General features: G+C 33.7%; 1 pseudogene across 1 annotated transcript; it reads left to right on the top strand.

The window, feature by feature from the left end:
* Positions 1–7078: 7078 nt before the first annotated feature.
* LOC143601585 (long chain acyl-CoA synthetase 8-like) lies at positions 7079–12475 on the top strand (annotated as a pseudogene). Its single transcript, XR_013147683.1, has 11 exons — positions 7079–7606; positions 7675–7772; positions 7839–8091; positions 8213–8344; positions 9261–9434; positions 9502–9731; positions 10513–10630; positions 10715–10846; positions 10933–11067; positions 11131–11333; positions 12169–12475. The product of XR_013147683.1 is annotated as a long chain acyl-CoA synthetase 8-like (transcript).
* Positions 12476–13573: the final 1098 nt, after the last annotated feature.

The following is a 13573-nucleotide window of genomic DNA, read 5'->3' as shown; positions in this document are numbered from 1 at the left end:
GTAAATGGTAATAGACAATCTGTTTGTCTCTTGGTTTTTTATTCGATGTTAAGTGAAATAATTGACTGATGTTTAAGTTTTCGTTTGTCGCTCAAACAGTATGTTGACGCGAATTCAGACGTGGCTATGCTTGTTCTCATTAAGGTCATGTGAGGCGTCTTCCTGCGTGAACCATTCCCCGCAAGCTCATCTCTCCTCCGCGCTAAACCTCTTTCTCTCTCTATATTGTATAGCAATATTGATGCATTTTATAATTTAGGTATATTGGTTTTTGTTATTCCATTTTGGTTGATGCTGGTCCTAGCTTTTATTTTGGCAGGCAATGGTCTCCAACTTTCACTTTCTTTTCTTCCATCGGTCCACGACTAACTGAGTAGTAATTCCGTTAACTCCTTGCTGGCATGTCCATCCTAGTTGTCAAAAGCTATGATATGGCAGCCTATGTGAAGATTAAGTATGCTTATATTCTTTATACTTGTAGTTGTAGGCTTGTGAAATTGTTAAATTGTTATAGTTTTTTGACAATAAGGATGGACATGCCAGCAAGGAGTTAACGGAGTTACTACTCAGTTAGTCGCAGATTGATAGAAGAAAAGAAGGTGAAAGTTGGGACCGTTGCCAGCCAAAATGAAAGTTGGGGCCGGCATAATCGACCAAAATGAAATAGTTGGGACCAATAAAAACCAATATACCTATAATTTATAATAATTAATATGTAAATAAAAGTGCATAATACAAACTAATCAGTGGATCACAACACCAAGGGCGATCATGCTTTGCTGTAGGGAGCTTCCTGTTGATGGATTAAGCAAGATCATACCCGTTTGGAGGATTATTATCTTTTTACGCTAATGAGTCTTAATAAGATGAACATAAACTCAAAGGGGTAAAATGTATTGTGGATACTGTAAACATATATTTTTCTTCCTCGTTCTTATTTTGTTTTTAATGACGGATCTTGGCTCGCACTTTAAGCCAAGGTAGAGAATGCATGACTAGAAAAAATATCAAATGCCATAGCAAATTAGTAACCATGACTATCAATATCACAATATGACCCTTAGATAGTAACTAACTAACTATCAGTATAACCTTTAGATAGTTCATGTCATGCTATGTTACACTGAAAATTTAAAATATTACGAAAACTAAATAGTTAAAATGTAAAACTGACAAAGCTTTTAAAGATTATTAACCTTAATATTACCTTAATACAACATTTACAAACAATATAATCACTTCTAAATGTGATGCCTTATGTTACGAATTTGATTTTATACAATTCAAATATTCAGTGTTGAACTAATAATAGACTTGATTAGCAATGATTGAATAACATAATTATTGAAAAAAAAGTAGTGGACAAAATTAAAAAAAGAGGGACAACTTCATAGAATAGTAACCAACTTTCAAAACTGTTTCAATTAGGTCATTCAACTTTAAAAAGTGTTCCAGTTAAGTTACTTAACTTTCATGTTTGATTAAATTAAAGGTTTTAACATGTTTTTTTAGCCTTTTTCTTTTTTGTTTCACATAGGAAATCTTTTTATCTTTTTTTTAAATTGACAATGAGTGGCGACGTGAATTTTATTTTTTATTTTTAAATTTTAATATAATTAAAGTTTTACTAATTTTTTAAATTTAGCTACATATATTGCAAATTTCTACCCCCACATCTTATCCTTTATTTCTTTCTTGATGCACAAAAAATCGGTGAGACTTCATTTGAAGATTTAGTGACCCGATGTAAAGAAAATATACATCAGTGACTTAATTGGAACACTTTTGAAAATTAGTTACTATTCTATGAGATTTTCCCAATAAAAGATCAAGTGGGATTGTTGAGACACAGTTGGGTTGGGACCTACGAGACTAACTTCGGAATCTAAAGGAGCCGAGCCATTCCCTTCACCCAAAGGGAAGAATTATCAAAATGATTCGATTTGTTGAAACACGGTTTGGTACCAATCTCTTCTCTCCTAGTAAACTCGGCACAGAGCACTAATGTTATTTAGTAAGATTATATTTAAACCGAGAAAGAAAAACCTAATAATTTTTGTGATTATCCAGCTAAAACATCTGTTAAATAATCTTCAGTTAAAAAAAAAGTAACTATGAAAAAACATTATTTATTTATATGTAGAGGATGCTTAATAGTGTAGGCCCTATAGGGGTGTAAATTATTTTGGATTGGCTGGTTAATATTATATGGGTTGAACTGTTCAACCCCAATATGACTCAATTTATTAGTGTCAAAAACATCAACCCTAACCAGTATACACTTAAATTGTGTAATCTGAGCACAACCCGTTTAACCAATTATCTAAACATTTCAAATGTGTTATAATCAAGTTTTAAACGTATTAATCGGATAAGTGGGTTGCAAAAACAAGTTAAACATGTTCGTGGATCAATATGTTTGATCAAACGTTAGACATATCAATCTAAACATGACATGTTTAATGAATTATGTTATATCAAACACATTCCATCTGTTAAACGGGCTAGATATATTCAGGTTATGTCCGTGTCATATCATTATTGTTGTAGCAAAACACAACGGTCATAGCCCCCATATAAGTATTCATACATTTTGTTGAACTATAAAAAATAAGACGGTTATATTGCCCTCCACTCCATCAACCCTGTCTCCTTGTAATAGATATATGCCAAGCATTACGTATTACTCGGTAAACAATCAAATATCAAATCCTTTAGAAAATAATTGTATCCGGACAGGGTCAATCAGACTCGGTTGGAAGTTGGGACCTCTAAGACACGTCATCTTGAAAATATAAAATATCTCATGGTTTATTTGACTAAATATTATTAATTATTATAACAATGATTACATATTTGCATGCGTGTTTTTTTTAGACTATTGTTCAACAAATATATAATATTCTTGTCAATGACCAATGATCTACTGGTGCAGTGATAAGAAAAAAATTTGGTGTTTTGTATAACCTATGTTTAATTTATGTCCACATCATTTAGTTTCGGCAGCACAGGGTGATGATAGAGACTAGACGAGTAGGTGTCGTTTCCAAGTTGGATCCTTAAACTGAACAAGCTTCACTTCATCGCACTGTCGTGCCTTCAGACGAATGTTTATGGACGTTGGCCTTAGGTGAGTGTTTTCCTCACATCGAAAGACGAGTGTATCCCTGACAAATGTAACTAGTAGCACATTTGAAAATTTTGTTGGCCGCTAAAAACTATTTCTTAGGTAATTAAAGTATATATCTACGGACTTCCAGTTTATTTCTACACTTTCTATATTCAAATTTACAACTTTTTAATTATTTTTTTATCAATTATTTTAGTTTTAGCATGATATTATTTATTTCATTTTATATATAGAAAAAGCTACAAAAATATCTTATAAAACTGTATACTTAAAAATATGGTTTGTAATAAAATGTTCACGATTTAACAAACTATACTGCAAGCATATGTTATGTTTGTGGTGAAATCGATTTCCAATAACTATGTCCTTAATATATCACACCATATATTCATGGCCGGCTTTGGGAGGAGTAAGGCTGGCAAACGTCTAAGGCCCTATACCTTTTTAAAAAAAGTATATATTTTATGGTGTATAAGTTAAGAACAATGCAAAAATGAAATGCTTTGCAGCTCAAAAAACTGAGCGCTTATTTAGCATCCGAGATGTAGATTTTAAAAGAAGTGCAACTCGAATGGCCTTAGCACGAAGATATGTGTCGGTAAACAAATTGAATGTCCTTGGTGTTCGGAGTTCTCCGAGACAGCTAAGCACCTCCTAATTTTGTGTCACAAGATCCCACCTTTTTTTGCTTTTACAATAGGTGATGCCATGGATCTTCGAAAGTATATCAATTAAAGTAGTTAACATGTTATGTCAAAATATTCGTACAAAAATATGTTCATATGTGATATTGGTATGTTCGCACGGGTGCCAATTTCGACAGGATTCAACACACGACACGAAAGAAAATTAGGTTTGGGCTTTCATATCTAACATGTTTAATAAATGTCATGGATGGGCTTATTAAAGGGATCATTTTTCGGTTGACTTGCTTAATTGACCAGCTATGTTCAGATCGATATCCTTCTCTCGTTTAACTAAATTGATCGACCACAAACCTATAACGGCTAACCCATTAAACACATTTTTACAACCCACCAATCCAGTTAACACTTTTACAATTTAATTATTACACGTTTACAATTTAGTTAAATATGCTGTGTTCATGCTACATGATTATAATATAATCATATGAGCAGGTAATGATTGATGCTTTTAATATGAATAAAAATATGAATCATGTACGGTTCAACAACCGTAGTAAATTCATCAACATATTTTCTCTTATGGATTCACTTGCATATCTTCTTATCCTCTTGTAAAATTGTCTTATTTAATTGATTTTCAATCTTCTCTATTTTTAAATAGGGAAATTTTAAGGACATCCATATCTTTTTGCTGAAACAACCAACTAATACGTCCCGTATAGAGCTATACGGGACACATAGGATCCCATACACACCCCCTCCCCCGGTATAGTCCTATACGTGACGTATAAAACCCCGTAGAGCCCCCCACATAGTTCTATACGGGATATATAGGGGGGTTTCGATGTCACTAGTAGGACCCTTTAAATATCCTTTTCACCATATACTATTTTTTATTAAAAAAAGGTATAAAAAGGGAAAGTTCCACCACCCGAAGCAATGAGTGAGTTCGATGCCATCTCCACTTTGGTGGGATGGTAAAGGCTTTGGCCTTTGGGTGAGAGGTCCAGGGTTCGATCCCTGGCAATGGCGGTTTAATGTAAATAGTAGGAGGAAAACATTAACATTCAAAAAAAAAAAAATGAGTGAGTTCGACGATATGCTATGGAGTGCGTGTTTAATTATTTTAAAAAATTACGTAAAACAGGTTAAAAGTTTTCAGATTTATCAAATTAAAGCCTTGGATGTTTAAAAAAAATCAAATTAAAACCTTGGAGCAGTTAGCTCAACATGAAAAGATAACTAAAACAAGATGGTAAAAATTTATTTATTTAAAAGTTATTTGGATCACTGACGAATAATTGATTCATTAGATCATCTTTATTCCACCGCCATAAGGAAACTCACCACAGATGAAAAACCTCGTGGTCCAACTTAAAACATTTTTTTTTGAGTCATCGATGAAATTTGAACCCAAAACCTTCATTTTTTAAATTAAAGTCTTTAAGTAATTCACCTCAATCACTTAGGCTGAGGATCAATGGTACGATAATAACTTCTAAACAAAATGGAATTAGCTATATACACAAACAAATTTCATGTTTAAGTTTCATTTAGAATTATTAGATTTCTAAACATAAATAACTTTTAATAACTTTTATCTATATTATTATTAAAAAGAAAACCTATCTCATCTCATAAATCAAACATTTATTTCTATTTCTATTTCTATTTAATTCAGTATATATAGAATACAACTTTCTTTATAGAATTGATGATGATACATCATACATTGTGCGTACACGAAGCATCTAAGTTCAACCCAGTACACGGAACGTTTATACTAAATAATAAATTACTAGTTAATTAATTACATAAAAGTAATAATAAATAAGAGCCAAGTTTCTCGAAAGGATCAGACCCACACGGTCGTACTGACGATATTAAACTTCTATTTATACCTTAATCCATTTCCAAGCCATATTATTATATATTCCAATTCCATGGTTTTCTCTGCCCAGAAATAGCAACTCACCGGAAATAACAATTTCATTCTTCTCGAAAGGTCTGTTCCAAATTTTCTCTAATTATTTCTTTCTATATCGATTTGACTTATTCTGTTCATAATGATTACAACTTATGTTGATCTTATTCTTCTGTAAATCTGTTATGATTAGCTTGTGTAATATGATTCACGGACCTAATTTCCTAGGGTTTATATTGATCACCGACTGATTTTATCGTCGTAAAGCGTATTGCGTAAGGTTTACGCATGCAGTTGATCATTCAGCTCATGATTTCCATTGCTCAGCTCATATTTCTATTAATATTATTACGAAATCCATTATTCAGGTTCCTAGATGAATGTTTGTGATTGTGATGATGTGTGATGGATCACCGACCTAATTGTTTACTAAATACTTATTTTATTTATATTCACTTCTCATATCAGTTGATTCTGCACTTATTGATTTCATAATATTAGTTTATTAGCAGTTCGTCCTGTTACTCTAGTGAATATAGATTCTCTATTGTGCTTGCCTTTCCACTTTTATACATGAGTTGATTTTATCAATATCTGAAATCTGTAACTGTTGATTCTTCAGATCATAGATGAATGTTCGTGGTTTCTGTAACTCTAGGTTTGTGATTGTGATGATGTTTGATGTGATCACAGGCCTAAATGTTTTCTAAATGCTTATTTTGTATTTACTTCTCTTATGAGTTGATTCTGCATTTATTGAAGTAGCAGTCCTTGCCATTAATGAATGCATAGAGTTTACTTGGATTATTGTCTCATATCATGATGGATTCATGGTTCTTATTTTATAATATTTGTTTATTACCAGTTTTATCTGATACTTGAATGCATATAGATTCTCTATTGTATTTGCTTTTCAATTTCATACATATAAGTTGATTTGATCAGTAACTGAAATCTACAACTATTGTCTATTGATTATTCATATCATAGATGAATGTTTGTGGTTTCTGGAACCCTAGGCTTTTGATTGTGATGATGTTTGATAGATCACAGACCTTAATGTTTTCTAAATGCTTATTTTTTATTTGCTTCTTGTATGAGTTAATTCTGCACCTATTGAGGTAGCATCTCTTGCCATTAATGAATGCATATAGAGTTTCCTTGGATCATTGTCTGAAATTCGTGATGGATCTATGGTTCTTATTTCATAATATTAGTTTATTACAATTTTTATCTTTTACTGAATGCATATAGATTCTGTATTTCATTTACTTTTCAACTTTCATACATATAAGTTGATTGAATCATGATCTGAAATCTACAACTATTGGTTTATTTGTAGTGGTAATACGGTTTTGACGATAGGGATTGCATATAATGGCTGATTCCGAGGGAGTTGAGCAGATGGATGTTAAGGGTTCTTTATCCACCTTCATGGAAGACAAATCTTATGGTGCTGTAATTGCAGTTCTTGTAGCCATTGCAGTACCAGTGGTTCTTTCTTCATTGTTTATGGGGAAGAAGAAGGTGAAACAAAGAGGTGTTCCAGTTGAAGTTGGTGGTGAACCAGGGTTGGCCATGCGAAATGTCAGATCAAAGAAGTTAGTTGATGTCCCATGGGAAGGGGCTACAACCATGGCTGCATTGTTTGAACAATCTTGTAAGAAACATTCACAGCTTCGGTTTCTTGGAACCAGAAAACTGATAGATAGAAGCTTTGTTAGTGGTAGTGATGGGAGAAAGTTTGAGAAACTAGAGCTTGGTGAGTATCAATGGCAGACATTTGGTCAAGTGTTTGAACGTGTTTGCAACTTTGCATCTGGACTTATTCATCTTGGTCATGACCCCGAAACTCGAATAGCTATTTTTTCTGATACACGTGCAGAATGGTTAATTGCATTTGAGGTAAATGATGAATTATTGTTATCATTTTGTATATATGAATATTAATTACAAGTGAATCATGGTTTCAGGGGTGTTTTCGTCAGAATATTACTGTGGTGACCATATATGCATCTTTGGGTGATGATGCACTAATTCACTCGCTTAACGAGGTGGGAACACATTTTTGGTTTCACTGCATCTATTCTAAATTCTTTTGATGGAATAATGATGTTATTTTTTTTGCAGACGAAAGTAACGCCTTGATCTGTGATGCCAAGCTACTGAAAAAAGTGGCTACTGTTGCTTCGAGTCTGGAAACTGTGAAAAATGTTATTTACTTTGAAAGTGATAACACTGAAGCTTTGAGTAATATTGGTGATTGGAAAATTTCTTCATTTTCTGAAGTTGAGAAAACGGGACAGAATAATCCAGTTAATGCTAGACTACCTATTAAGAAAGATGTTGCAGTCATCATGTATACAAGTGGCAGCACGGGTTTACCAAAGGTTTGATTGTGCCCTTATGTCTTATATGGTTGTTAAGAACTAACAAGTTAATATTATGTGAGTAGTGATAAAATAAAGGGTTTGATAATTGATTACCTTATATGCTGTGTTGATTTTCTAGGGGGTGATGATGACTCATGGGAATGTAGCAGCAACTGCTGCTGCTGTTATGACTGTTATCCCAGGAATTGGGCCAAATGATGTCTACTTGGCATATTTACCATTGGCTCATATATTTGAATTGGCTGCGGAGGTAAAATTATGGATAAATTCTTATTATATATGATAAGATGCAAGAAATTGAAACCGTGTTCGTCTGATTAACTTTAACTGAACAAAAGATCGAACACGAACAATTAAATGGACGAGGTTTTATTGTTCATGTTTGTTCGTTAACAGTATACACGAATTGTTTACGAACATAAACGAACGAACGTAACTGAACATAGATAATCATAGATGAACGGACCTAACTTAGCCAAAACCAATTAAAAGTAAAGGTGAACAACAATCTCTTGTTCCTAAAAAGTTATTAAAACTAGACTGAATTGTGATGGGTCTAAAACATTGAAATGAATATATAACGAACGTAAACGAACATAGATGAACAAACAAGAGTTACAGTACATGTGCTCATACATTTATTCATGTTCGTTCATTTAACTAATGAACACAAAGTTCTGTTCATGAACGTTTGTTTACTAAATAACTGAACTTCCCATTGAACGGTTCGCTGAATGTTCGGTTCGTTACATGCCTAGCGCAAAATATAAATCAACTTACAATTCATCACTGATTTTGTCAACCAATCTCATTTTACATGTTTTTACTAGTAAAATGCTGATATGGCAACATATAAGGGCTTATGTTGAAAAAAGAAACTAAAAAAAGAATTTGTCCCCAAGTTTGAAAAATGATACATTTTGGAATTTATAATATACAATATAAGATGCCATGTCAGCAGTTTTTAAAAATCAGCAAAAAGTGATCTGTTAACGTTTAATCAGGTCACTTGGGGCTAAGAGCCTAAGACTGATAATAAAATGTAACCTGGTTTCTAAAATCATGAAAAATATTCAAAGTTTTTCTTATTTTATGCCTTTTGCCCTATTATGTATACCACTCGCAATTGTTTTCTAATTATTCTAACGAAATGTGTTGGTGTGCAGACTGTGATGATAACTGCAGGTAGTTCAATTGGTTACGGGTCAGCATTGACTTTGACCGACACTTCAAATAAAATAAAAAAAGGAACCATGGGAGATGCTTCGGCTTTAAAACCAACTTTAATGGCAGCGGTTCCCGCTATTCTAGATCGCGTTCGAGACGGAGTAGTAAAAAAGGTATGTAATATAAAGTAAATTATATTCTCACTTTACTAGTGTTTTATATAATTTCTCAAGCTTTTAGGTTGAGGAAAAAGGAGGTTTGACCACTTAACTTTTCAATGCTGCCTACAAAAGACGGTTGCTAGCAGTTGATGGAAGTTGGTTAGGGGCATGGGGGTTAGAAAAGTTATTATGGGATGCTGTTGTTTTTAAGAAAATAAAGTCTGTTCTTGGTGGGCAAATTCGTTTTATGCTATGTGGTGGTGCTCCTTTAGCTCCTGATACACAACGATTTATTAACGTCTGTGTGGGGTAAATATTTGTTATCTAAACTGACCGTGTTTAGAAATAGCGTATGACAATGAACTGTATGAATGGAATGAGTTTTAAATTGATTTTCTTAAATATCATATATAAAGGCCAGTCTTATCTATAGTTTCCACATTATTTAATAAAATTTATTAAATTTTTTTATGCCAAATTAATTAATTAAAAACATAATTAGGCTTGTGAATGAACAGATCATGTTCATGTTCGTTTGTTTAACTTTGACTGAGCAAACGGTCAAACACGAATGATTAAAATAATGGGTTTCTTGTTTTTGTTTGTTCATTAAGATAATGAACATGTTCACGCTCGTTTATTTTTGTTCACGAACCAACAAAACTGAACACAGATGAACGAAAATAAATAAGCTAAAACTAGTTAAGCTTAACATGAAGAACAATGTGTTGGACCTAGAAAGTTGTTAAAACTTGACTAAGTTGAAATGGGTCAAAAAAATTTAAATGAATATATTAACAAGCATAAAGCACAAACTAAACAAACGTAAACTAATGAACATAAATGAACTAACATAAAATAATTAAAATGAATGAACGAGCCATGTGTTCATGTTTGTTCGGTTTAACTAAATGAACGGAAATTTTTGTTAATGATTGTTTGTTTATTAAATAAACGGACATAAATGAGCTTCCCGCCGAACGCTTCATGAACTGTTAACTGAACGTGTGGTTTGTTTACAAGAAAAACTTATTAATACCTCAATAGGAATAATAATTATAATTATCTTGAAAATCTAATTACCTTTTAGGGCTCCAATTGGTCAAGGTTATGGGTTGACCGAAACCTGTGCTGGAGCTGCTTTCTCCGAGGCAGATGATAATTCTGTTGGGCGTGTTGGTCCACCTCTTCCTTGTGTCTATATTAAGGTATAATACTTCAAAAATTCAGTAAAACTTTTTATACGATCACAGCTTCTTTTAAATTTTAGTTTTTTCTTAATCTGATTGCAGCTTGTTTCATGGGATGAAGGCGGGTACTTAACATCTGACAAGCCAATGCCACGTGGCGAAGTTGTAGTCGGTGGGTATAGTGTAACTGCTGGGTACTTCAACAATGAGGAAAAAACTAATGAGGTTTTCAAGGTTTGTATTTCATGATTTTCATTACATTATTCATGCTGACTTTGAATTATAAGTTTTTATTTTTCATGTTGACATTTTGTTTGCAGGTTGATGAAAGTGGTATGCGTTGGTTCTACACTGGGGACATTGGTAGGTTTCACCCAGATGGATGCCTGGAAATAATTGATAGAAAAAAGGATATTGTAAAACTCCAACATGGAGAGTACATTTCCTTGGGGAAGGTATGTTTAAACTTCTTCTTCTATTATTATTATTATATTGATTATTAATGTGCCTTATTACAGGTTGAGGCAGCACTTGCATCAAGCATGTTGAAAATGTAATGTTACATGCAGACCCCTTCCACAATTACTGTGTTGCGCTAGTAGTCCCTGCACGCCAAGTTCTTGAGCAGTGGGCCCAAAGTGCGGGTATTGCTTACAAAGATTTTGCTGACTTGTGTGGTAAAAAAGAAACTGTCTCTGAGGTTCAGCAATCTCTTACCAAGGTTTGTTTGAAGTTGCATTTTTAACCTTGCGCGTTCATAATGCCAACTTGTTTGGTGTTTTTTTTTGTCCGTTGCTGAACGAATGGTTGATACAGCCAACAACTGTTATCCTTTCCTCTATTTTGAAAAATGGGTTAATTTGGTAACCCGATCATGTGATGACTAGTTTGTTGCTTTTGTGTAAAGTGCCATACTAGTCAATTTTAAAATAGTAGTTACCAAACTAACCCATTTTCTAATAAGGCTTGCAATATCATCTTTTTTACCGGCTAAGTTGCCAAACTAGTCCTTTTAGAAAAAGATTTCACTATGACACATGCTTGCCTAAGCTCGAGTTTTGCTCGTTTAGCTTAACAGAGCTCAGGCTCGAGTTAAACTCGTTTCTAGCTCTATATCCAAAGGCTTGAGTTCGGCTCGATAGAAAATTTTCAAGCTTGGTCTCGCATCATTTATTAATCTTATTTGCATATAAAGTTATTTTTATATAAACTTATAGTTCTACTTTTATACATATGATATATTATTTACTTACTAAATAAAAGTTACTATATATATATATATAAATAGCTGTCTCATTTAGGCTTGCGAGCCTAGCCGAGTTCAGTATATGAAGCTAGGGCTCCTCTATTTAACAGGCTTATATTTAGGCTCAACCTCGTTTAAGCTCAGCTCGATCCGAGCTTTTAGCGAGCTGTTCTCGAGTAGCTTGTGAGCTGCTCGGTTCATTTACATCCTTAGAAAACTCTTATCCACTTTCACTGAAATCGGTTTAGCCTCTCGCTTTTTTTGGGATTGATCAAGTCCTTTTTTGTGTGTAAACAAATTTATAATGCAGGCAGGGAAAGATGCAAAGTTGGACAAGTTTGAACTACCTGCAAAGATAAAGCTGATGCCTGAACCATGGACTCCTGAATCAGGATTAGTAACTGCTGCTCTCAAGTTAAAGAGAGAACAACTCAAGGCCAAATTTAAGGATGATTTGCAGATGTTATATGGCTAAAAACCCGTGTCTTTTCCTTTACTTTTATTGTGTTGTAGTTAGGATCAAGATTCGTTGACCCTTTAATATGTTTTGGTTTCTGGTTATTGCATATATTGTAGCGACAGGATTAATGTGTTTGCTTGCTAGTTTTTACTCTTAATCAGTTAATCCATTTCTCTTATAAGTTGTTTTGAATGCTAAATATCGGGTAAATTGTTTTCTTAGCCGGTGGTTTAATCTGTATACGATAAGTTGTTTTTGAGTATTTTAGAACATGTGCTATTTGTAACAAGTCAAAAATCATGATAAGAATGGTGTACAAAGAAAGCTTGGATGTCATGCAGGGCCGATGGGTAATCTAAATGAGACAATGGCTTTAGGCCTTCAGTTTTATAGGGCCTTCATCTTAAGTAGTTGCAATGTATTATGAGATTTTGAAAGTAGAGTTATTTTAGAATTGGTAACTCATTGGCGTGTCACAAGCTAAGGAGGATTGTTTCATATCCATTATCACTGCATATCGTCCATATTCTATAATTCTTGCATACTCCCTAGCGCCATAACGAAAAGAAAAGGAAAAGGCCTTAACATTTTAGTTAGTTTTAGGCCTCCACGAACGTTGAGCCGGCCCTGATATCATGTAAGGGTGTTCATCCGCTCGAATTTCGGTTTCCTTGGTTTATGTACTATTTCAGTCAAATGTGAAAACCAACCCAAACCGAGTTCAAGTTTGGTAAACTGAAACTGAAACTGAATTATATATCGGTTCAATTTTAGTTCCAAAATTGAGAAGTCTAACAATGAGCGTTTGTCGGTTTGGATTTTGTATTCTTGTGAGGTGTCACGTCAAATATTTCAATTTAGATTCAGGTTTCACATGAGCAATGTTATTGAGACGGGACCGGACTGGCCAGTTGAACCGGTCTGACCAGGATTCGGTCTATTGACTGGTCCGGTTCTATGCAGTTCGTTCAGTTCCCATAGAACCGGCCAGTCCGAACCGGTTCTACTGGAAAACTGGACCGATTTTATTATAAAAATATTATATATTTTCTTTAATTTTATTTTCAGCCCCAACTCTTTTTTAGACGAAAGTTGTTGGGCTAGTCGGACCAGTTCAAGCGGTTAAACCGGTGAACCGGCTATCCATCTGGTTTGCTATCCGATCCAGTTACGAAAACATTGCACATGGATAAATAATAATAATAATAAATTAGGGGTACAAACGAGCTGAGCCTGAGCTCGGCTCGTTTAGCTT

The sequence above is a fragment of the Bidens hawaiensis genome, unplaced genomic scaffold, assembly GCF_021521415.1.
Source record: "Bidens hawaiensis isolate Kalapana, Puna unplaced genomic scaffold, B.hawaiensis_p1.1 tig00001960_1, whole genome shotgun sequence".
Lineage (NCBI taxonomy): Eukaryota > Viridiplantae > Streptophyta > Magnoliopsida > Asterales > Asteraceae > Bidens > Bidens hawaiensis.
The sequence above is the reverse complement of the archived record's forward strand: the minus strand, read 5'-3'. Positions and strand labels throughout refer to the sequence as shown.